The sequence below is a fragment of the Ahaetulla prasina genome, chromosome 1 (genome assembly GCF_028640845.1).
Source record: "Ahaetulla prasina isolate Xishuangbanna chromosome 1, ASM2864084v1, whole genome shotgun sequence".
Taxonomy (NCBI): Eukaryota; Metazoa; Chordata; class Lepidosauria; order Squamata; family Colubridae; genus Ahaetulla; species Ahaetulla prasina.
Genome location: NC_080539.1, coordinates 125,687,417 through 125,695,799, shown reverse-complemented (window position 1 = coordinate 125,695,799; position 8,383 = coordinate 125,687,417). Strand labels below are relative to the sequence as shown.

At 41.6% G+C, this 8,383-nt stretch overlaps 1 long non-coding RNA gene across 1 annotated transcript; it reads left to right on the top strand.

The window, feature by feature from the left end:
• Positions 1-623: 623 nt before the first annotated feature.
• On the top strand, positions 624-7,830 carry LOC131194327 (uncharacterized). The gene is made up of 4 exons (XR_009154143.1): positions 624-756; positions 1,232-1,610; positions 7,590-7,631; positions 7,758-7,830. It is a non-coding gene; the product is annotated as an uncharacterized LOC131194327 (long non-coding RNA).
• The last annotated feature ends 553 nt before the right edge of the window (positions 7,831-8,383 follow it).

Genomic DNA, 8,383 nt, shown 5'->3' with positions numbered 1-8,383 from the left:
GTCGCCCTGAGTCTTCGGAGAAGGGCGGGATATAAATTCAAATAAAAAATAAAAAACCGGTAGCAATAATCCATGCCCCCCCCGCCCATGCCTACCTAATCGCCCGGTCGCCCGGTCACCCGCTTGCCCACTTGCTGCTTCTTTCTGGCTCGCTTGCTTTTCCTGACACTCACTTTTCCTGCCACTCAATTTTCCCATCACTCGCTTTTCCCACTACTTGTTTTTCCTGCCACTCGGCGCTTCCGGACCATCCACCGTATCCCTGGCATATATAAGTTCCCCTTTCCATGCAGCCCAGAAGTTCACTGACGCCTGCCTGCTTGGACACCTCACCACTCAGACTTTGCCTCTCTCGGACCTCACCTCACCTCGCTCAGATGCCTCGCCAACAGCCACTCATTCAAAAAGGTAAGCATTGTCAGTTGCGGCCTAGCGTGCAACCCCCCCCCATCCACAGGCTCATGTAGTTTGCGCAACTGCTGGGGATCATTTGTGGGTCTCGTGCCGCCTCCCGGGTCCCTGGGTCCTGGCCTGGCTAAGCTACCTACCTAACCACCCACCTTCCCCCCAGCCTCCATCTTGCTTACCTTTGCTCTTCGGTCCAAATCCCAAGCCGCTGGTCACAACACCTGCCTTGCTTCACCTGCTGCAATCCCTGCAATCAATTTCATCACCTAGCAACTGAATTTACCTGCCTGCAATCAATCTCATCGGTGAGCAACTGAATCTGCCTGCCTGCCTTGTGCCTTCAATTGGGTAAGTAACTGGAGTTTTTTTGGGGGGGGGCTTTTAAAAAAATAGATAATTGGGGGGGGGGTTATGAGTGTTTTTTTTAGACATAGCAATTTAAAGTTAAGGAAGTTTTAAATTTAGCTGCTTTTATCTAAAAATATAAATAAAATAATAAAATAAAATAAAATATTTGTGCAGCTTTTTGAGATTTGGTGTGTTTCTGTAGTGTTTCACTCTAACTACACAAACACACAAAATCTCACAAAGCTGTATGCGACATTTTGTGTGTGTAAAGCGTGAAAGTTGGTTTTTGAGCTTTTTGTGGCTCTATGAGGTTAATGCTTGTTGCAGGGGCCATTTTGAGTGAAGTTGCTGCTTTTGCATTGTGTGTGAGTCAGTTGTGTTGTGTTGTGTGTGTGTAAAGTGTGATTTTTGAGCTTTTTGTGTGCTTTTACATTGTGTTTTCAGCTAACAAAGCTCCTTTTTTTCCCTTTTGCAGTAGCTGCCACCTTTAACAGGAAGGATGATAAGGCAACAGATTTTGATGGGTTTCTTGGCCAAGAAACCAAAACTTGCAGAACAACCATCAGAAATGGATCCAAAACCATCCCAAGAACCACAAGTACCACCACTTCCACCACTTGAAACCGAAGAAAGCAGCAAGTCAAGTATTGAGTTACCCACCACCCTGAAATTGAAAGCATTTTTCCAGATTGCTGGATCATGCAACAGTACAACTTCCAAGTTGCCCTTTCTTCCAAGGGCCTCTGGTGGCTCAACGGACTAAGACAGTCTGTTATTAACACAGCTGCTTACAATTACTGCAAGTTCAAGTCCCACCAGGCCCAAGATTGACTCAGCCTTCCATCCTTTATAAGGTAGGTAAAATGAGGACCCAGATTGTCTTCGGAGAAGGGCGGGATATAAATGTAAATAAAAAAAAGAGAGAGAAGTATGACAGGTTGGAAGTTTCAAACTAGAAACTAGGTTGCAAGTACTGTGTGAAACATGACTTCACAATAGAGTGCAGTATTCATGTGTCCAAAGAGTGGAAGCTTTTCAAGATTGAGGTGGCTGGGAAAAACAAGGGAGTGCAGCATGTGTCTCTAAGGAAGAAAATGAGAGAACATTTCATATCAAAATCACACACCATTTGTAGAGACAACAGAAAACAAGCTGAGCAGGAAGCCATAACAAAAGCAATGGACAAGATTTTTGAAAAGCAATATGGCACCACTTCTAAAATGTTCAAAACTGTTTACAGCCTGGGAAAAGCATGCAGACCAATTTCAAGCAGAGAGGAATTGATAAATTACAAACTGAAAATGGAGTAGATCTGGGAGTAGGGTTGCATACAAGACCAACAGTTGTCAAAATAGTTGAGTGCATTGAAAACGAAATTAAAACCCAAATATTTTCCAGCATCATTGCACAGAATCTGAAAATATGTCTGATCATTGATGAAGCCCCAACAGTATCCTGCAAACCAATTCTGATAGTTTTCTTAAAAGCTGAGGACTCAGAGGACCCATCAACAATTTTTGTCAAGCTTGCTGAATAGAAGAAACAAGATGCAGAGACAATATGTTCTGCAGTTTTTGAAAATTTACATAAGGTTGGATTTACCCAGGACTACCTACAAAAAAATGTAATAGCGTTCTGGTCTGATGGTGCCAGCGTTATGCTTGGGAGAAAATCTGCAGTGAGCACCAGAATAGCAAAAGAGTTTCCAAACATCATCATATGGCACTGCTTGAACCATCGCCTCCAACTTGTTTTAGATGATGCCATAAAGGAAATAAAGCAAGTAAATCATTTTAAAATATTTATTGATAAGATATGCTCCATTTTTCAGCAATCCAATAAGAACCGAACTGAACTTGACAAAATATCCAAAGAACTTGACATTAACATCATAAGGATTGGTAGAGTTTTTGGGCCAAGATGGGCTGCCTGTAGTTTAAGGGCAACCATAGCTGTGTGGCGTGCTTATCCAGTGCTACATCAATATTTTCATGTGAATGCAAAATATTCAGGTATGGCTGCCTGTCTGGAAAACAAATATTTATTAAATGATTTGATGTTGATGATCGATATTCTTGAAGAAATCTCACTTCTTTCAACTGCACTGCAAGCACACAATACAGACATAATAAAGGCTGAAAAACTGGTGAGAAGATCAATAAAAGCATTTGAACTGCTTACAAAGGGAAAGGGCCCATACGAAAGAAAAGTTGATGAACTAATTATTTCAGAAACCTTCAGAAATATAAACTTCATAGAAAATCATCAATTTGTTGGGCTTCATCGGGAAAGACTTTTAGGGAGCATCATAAAAAAATTGCAGAAATGGCTGATGGACTGTGAACATTTAAAAACAGGTAGCCAATTGCAAGACACCACAAATAAACTACAGTTTCTACATTTTTTGGTGCCAAAGTACTGGGATTTTGAGGAAATAGTCATTCCATGGACAACAGCCGAAGAACAATTGCACACATTTGGTGACATTTTTCTTTTTTTTTTAATTGAAAAAGTTTTACAAAAAAAATTTTCCCCTTTCCCCCCTCCCCCCTTTCCCCCCTCCCCTCCCTTCCCAAACCCTCCTCCCCCCCCCCGACTTCCCGGAACAAACACAAGGTATAGTAAAAATAAAGCAAAGATATACTAAAAAATTTTCCTTCCTAACTAAATTATAATCCTTCAATTCTCATCAATTCCTAACCTCCCACAAAGCAATCAAAAATAATATATCCTAATCATTCAAAGGCAGTCTGATAACTCTTAGTCTGATATCTGTTTTGAATATAGTCAATCCATTTTTTCCATTCACTTAAATATCTTTCTTGCGTATTGTCTTTCAAAAAGGCTGAGATTTTTGCCATCTCAGCCAAATTGGCAACTTTCAATATCCATTGTCCTATTGTAGGTACCGTATATACTCGAGTATAAGCCGACCCGAATATAAGCCGAGGTACCTAATTTTACCACAAAAAAATGGGAAAAACTATTGACTCGAGTATAAGCCTAGGGTGGGAAATGAGGCAGCTACTGGTCAATGTAAAAAATAAAGATAGAGCCAAGTAAAATAACATGAATATTTATTTGAACGAAAAACAATAAAAGTGCAAAAGGGGGAAGGAGGATTCCCAGCTCTAAACAAAGGGGAAATCCCGGAATGCCAGCGAAGGCGGTGCTGCGTTCCTCCTCCCTTGCCCAAAAGCCCCAACATGGTATTGGAATTGGATGCCATTATATACCTGCTGAGGGGATAATTTGAATAACTTGAAAGATATAAAAGCTCTAAACATATTTGTTTAAAAATCTAAAATCTATACTTAAAATAAATGAATATAAAGTAATAAAGTTCTTTAAAGTTGTAATTCACTTTGCTGCTGAAAAAGAAAAGAAGCTTAACACCTTAAATGGTATTTATTAACTGAAATATCATCAAATCAAATATATAATGAGGTATATTATAATGACCTTTGTTTTCAGAAAGAAGCATGATGGAAGTTTTTCAATAAAGGGGGAAATATAGAAAAAACTTAGTGTCATGCTCATATATCATCTTTACAGATGTTGTTAACACTATACTATGGCAGCATATGATGGTACAATGTTTCAATCAATTTCAGGATGAAAACTCATCAATGAGGAGGAGGAGTATAATTTATTAACCTTGTATGATATCAGTTTCTCAAGGACTCAAGGGGACCTTTGAGGAGAAATCTCTGCCCCTCCCACTTTCCCTTTCCAACCCAGCCTTCCAAGGGGACCTTTGAGGAGAAATCTCTGCCCCTCCCACTTTCCCTTTCCAACCCAGCCTTCCAAGGGGACCTTTGAGGAGAAATCTCTGCCCCTCCCACTTTCCCTTTCCAAGGCAGCCTTCCAAGAGGACCTCTCGAAAAGAGCAAAGCTTTCTCCTGGCCGTTTACCACCACCACACCTCCACGCCGCCATCCTAGGCTGGGTTAGAAACAAGGAGGGGAAGTTCAAGGACCACATCGATGGCACGAGCTCAGATTGCCGGCTGGGGATGATGGGCGCTGCAGTGCGATCTCGGAGAGACTAGGGGAAGAAAGAATGACTGTTTCCCACACCCTAGGATTGGGGAAAACATTGACACCCCTTAGTTGCGGGAGAAGGTTGCGCTTCAAAGCGGTCGCCTCCATCCATCAATCCATCCTTCCTTCCTTCCTTCCATCCATCCATCCATCCTTTTTTTTCCCAGCGGCGGTGCGTGTGTGTGACATGCAAGCAAGACGTCTCACGGGCGTGTGTGTGTTTGTGGTGGGGTCTCGTCCCAGCCACCCACCCACTCGCTCCCTTTCCTCTTCGGAGCGTGGGCTGGTCTTAGAAGCGCTGCTCAAGGGGGCCGCCTCCTCTTCCTCCACGCTTGCTCCTCTTGCACGCCTCAACCCCCATCCCCACCCTCTCCGCACGTGAAGGTCACCTCCTCCCTCTTCCAGGCGGCGGCGGCTCCCAGCGGAGCGCCACAGCCGGCAGCTCCGCTTCCCTCCCACCTTCCTCCTTGCTAAAGGGCCAAAGTCGGCGGTGCCCGGTTGCCGCCGCCGCCGCCGCCTCCCAGCGCAGGAGATCGGAGGACGGAGGCCAGGGCGAACGGGAACCATCCCGCTTATCCGGGACCGGCTTCTAGCCGCCTCACCCGGCTTTCTCTCTCTCCAAAGATGGCCAAGCGCCTCCGCGCAGCGCCGCCAAAAGCAGTTCGGCCAGGCGAAAGAAAAAAAGAAAGAAAGAGAGAGAGAGAGAGAGAATGAAAGAATGAAAGAAGGGGAGGAACAGCCCCTCCTTTCTCTCTCTCTCTCTCTTCCAGCGCCGCCGAAGAGAAGGAAGGGACTAGGGCACACAGGCGCACACACACGCACACACACAAAGGCCTTTCCTGCCCGCCGCAAGATGCTCTTGGCAGGCTCGGAAGAGAAAGAGAATGGAGTAGGGAGTGGGTGGCTGGGGCGCAATAAGCACGCGAGGCTATTTTTGGTTCTAGGTCAAAAGGAGGACATCAATTGGCGTGAGGGGTCATCTGTGTGTCCACATAGGAATAAATGCAGCGTCTTGTGCACTAACGAGAGCTAGCTGCCTGCGGTAGAAAGGACTCGCTGCAAGAGGAAGGGGCTGGACTGGGACCGGCTTGGCTCGGGTCAACTGCTCAGCCTTGGGCAAATCCGCGGATGATCTCGCCGCCTCTTTGGCGTCTCCTGTGTGGGGTTCCCGAAGTACATCGAGACGTAGACTCGAGTATAAGCCGAGGGGGCGCTTTTCAGCACAAAAAACGTGCTGAAAAACTCGGCTTATACTCGAGTATATACGGTACTTCTTTTTTCTTCCAATACTGTCCTATTAGTAATCTTGCCGCTGTTATTAAATTTAAAATCAACTTAGTCTCAATTACTGTACAGTCCGTGATAATTCCCAGCAAAAAAACTTGCGGCAGGAACTTTATCTTCTTTTTCAGAACATTTTGTAGAATCCACCAAATTCTTATCCAAAAAGTCTTAATATTTTTACAAGTCCACCAAATATGAAAATATGTAGCGTCATCACAATTACATCTCCAACATTTTGCTTGCATATCTGGATATATACACGATAATTTCTTAGGATCTAAATGCCATCTGTAAAACATTTTATAAAAATTTTCCCTTAAATTCTGTGCCTGTGTAAATTTAACATTTCTAACCCAATTTTTTTCCCAAGTTTCCAATTTTGGTGACATTTTCAATTACAACATTAACATCAATGACTATAGAGATTTGGTGGATTTTATCTATTGGGAATAATTAGTTCAAAAATGGATAAATCTTTGCAATATTTAATACTTCATTTATTAAGGGCAGCAAGGATTGCTGTAGCACATGTATGGAAACAAAATAATGTTCCAAGAGAGGAAATAATTATCCAAAAAATTTTACGATGTTCAGAAATGGACAGGATGACATTAAAAATCAAGGAAAGAGAAGAGTCGGATTATTACAAAGTGTGGAATAAATTGTATGATTGGTTGGAAAAAAGAAATCAAAAGTATAAATTAGAAATTGGATTGTTAATCTGACTAAATTGGAATTAGGAAATGTAAATTATTGGATTGGTAAATAGAATAGTAGAATGTAAATATAAGTATGTATAGGATTGAGTAAAAAAAGAACAGAGAATATATACCACTGCTGATACGACGATACAAAATACGTAACGCTATGTTTGTGATGTGTTTTTAATGTGTTTTTGGTGTTTTGTTGTTGTTTTTTGTTGTTGTTGTGTTTTTTCTTCATTTTGTTTTTAAGGGTAAAAAGCTTAATAAAAATTATTTTTTTAAAAAAAATATTTAAAAAATTAAAAAAGAGATTTTATGGAGAATGTGTTAAAAGATTCGAAAAGGTATACAATTCCTGACAATATTAAAAAAGCAAAAGATATTGTCAGAACAATTGCAGCAAGTTCTGCAGAAGCAGAAAGAGGTTTTTTGAAAATGAACTTCATATGCTCAGAAAGCAGGAGTCGCCTTGCTGTCTCCAATCTAACCAACCTCATGACCATCAGCATTACCGGGCTACCTCTTCCAAAATGGGACCCTATTCCTGCAGTGAAAAAGTGGTTCAGAGAACACCATCGCTCAGCCAATGATCCGTGCATCAAGTTCAAGAAAAGTGGAAGTGAGGAGAGTGCCACTGAAATAGCTATGTGGAAACATCTTATAGCTAAAGACAACTAACAATTTTATGTAAACATTTGTGTACCACTTTTATTGGTTTTTTATTGTTTTGTGTACTTCTTTTATTCTTATTTATGTATGAAATGGTTAAATTTGTATATCATGGTATATCTTCTTTTTTTAGTTCATTATTATCATTGGAAGACAACACTTTTATTGCTCTTATGTAAGTATTTGTGTACCTCTTACTGTTTTGTGTACTTCTTCTTTATACTTTATATATTTTATAAATAAGAATATTCTTATTTGAGTATTAATTGCATGAAATAATTGGTATATTTTCTTTTTGTAGGTCAAAAAAGTGACATCAACTTGGCCACGCCCACCTGGTCATCTGATCACTGAACCACACTCATCAAATAAGCCACGCCCATAGGGAAAATTTTTAAATTTCACCCCTGCCATACATGCTGTACTTCTCTATGCTTTTTCAGCAGAGATCAGGTTAATTTTTGTACATGTTTTGTTTCAAACATAAATGCACACATTTAACTGTGATATTGTTGGAAGAAATATCCATCTGGGTTCAGTTCCAAGTGGGGACAAAGACACTGGAAACATGGAGACTGCTTGAAAAGATGGTTTAATGGTGGTCAGGATCACATGGCTTGAGTTCCTGAACAGAAAAGGGCTGAGATCCTGTGTGCTCCCTGGCTTTATGCTTTTTCTGAGCTTTGAACTTTCTGGGGCACAGGAAGAGTATCCTGATTGGTTGTCAAACTCCCAGGTGGTCTAGGGGTCTTAGCTAACATTGTAGGTTGTCCCTCAAGCTTGCCTAGCCTTGCCATGTGGTGAGTTTCTGTTGCTAGATGGGTCCTATTATGTTGCAGATGATGATGGCCCATTGACAAAGGTGGGGAGAATGAGTGAGCTTGGCTGAGGCTTTAATGGCCCATTGACAAAGGTGGGGGGGGAGTC